Raw genomic sequence first — 1195 nt, 5'->3', positions numbered from 1 at the left:
GCCATGCCCATCAGTAGGTTCCAGGGTTAACGGGAGCCATGCCCATCAGTAGGTTCCAGGGTTAACGGGGGCCATGCCCGTCAGTAGGTTCCAGGGTTAACGGAGCTGTCTGAGGCCGGAGAACAGGGGCTGGTTGATGCTGCCGGTTCCCTATAGGGGCTTTGCTCTGCCTGCAGCCTCTGCCCCTATAGCTCCTATAGCCCCGCCCCCTATAGCTCTACCCCCTCTAGCTCCGCCCCTCCTATAGCTCTTATAGCTCCGCCCCCTAACCTTGTCCCCTCTGCAGCCACCTGGCCCCTATAGCGACCCATTTGTAGCCCCCCCATGCCCCTATACATTGCCCCAGACCCTATAGGCCTCCCCAGCCCCCCCATACCCTTCCCTATAGCTGCTCTCCAGCCTCTTTGCAGTTTCTATTTACCCTATAGGCCCCTGGCTATAGGGGCACCCTTAGCCCCTAGAGCCCTTATAGACTCTGGGACATATAGCCCCTACAGCCTCTATGGCTCCTCTAGCTCCTCTGCAGCCCCTATAGCTTCTATAGCCCCTCTCAACCCCTATGGTGTCTCTGCAGACCCTATAGCCCCTGTGCCACCCCTATAGCTCCTTTGCAAGTTCTATAGGCCCTATAGGTGTACTGCAGCCCCTATAGCTCTTCCACAGCCTCCATAGCTCCTATAGCCCCCCTGCAACCCCTGTAGCCCCCATAGCTCCTCTCCACCCCCTCTGCAACCCCTATAGGCCTCATGTCCCCTCTGCACCCCCTATAGCCCCTATAGGTGCTCCTCATCCCCTATAGACCCCCACACTCCCTATAACTCGCATAGCCCCCCTGCATCTCCTATAGATGCTCTGCAACCCCTACATCCCCTATAGCTCCCATAGCCCCCCGCCACACTCCCTATGGCCTCTATAGGTGCTCCTCATCCTCCATAGACCCCCGCACTCCCTATAGCTCCCGCAGCCCCCCTGCACCCCGTGTAGCCCCTATAGATGCTCTGCAACCACTACATCCCCTATAGCTCCCATAGCCCCCCTGCATCCCCTATAGATGCTCTGCGAGCCCTGCATCCACTATAGCTTCCATAGCCCCCCCCCACTCCATGTAGGTCCTATAGGTTCTCCTCATCCCCCATAGACCCCTGCACTCCCTATAGCTCCCATAGCCCCCTGCACACCCTGTAGCCCCTATAGA

This window comes from Nothoprocta perdicaria, unplaced genomic scaffold (assembly GCF_003342845.1).
Source record: "Nothoprocta perdicaria isolate Ctin4 unplaced genomic scaffold, notPer1 scaffold_735, whole genome shotgun sequence".
Lineage (NCBI taxonomy): Eukaryota > Metazoa > Chordata > Aves > Tinamiformes > Tinamidae > Nothoprocta > Nothoprocta perdicaria.
Note: the sequence above shows the minus strand (reverse complement) of the source record.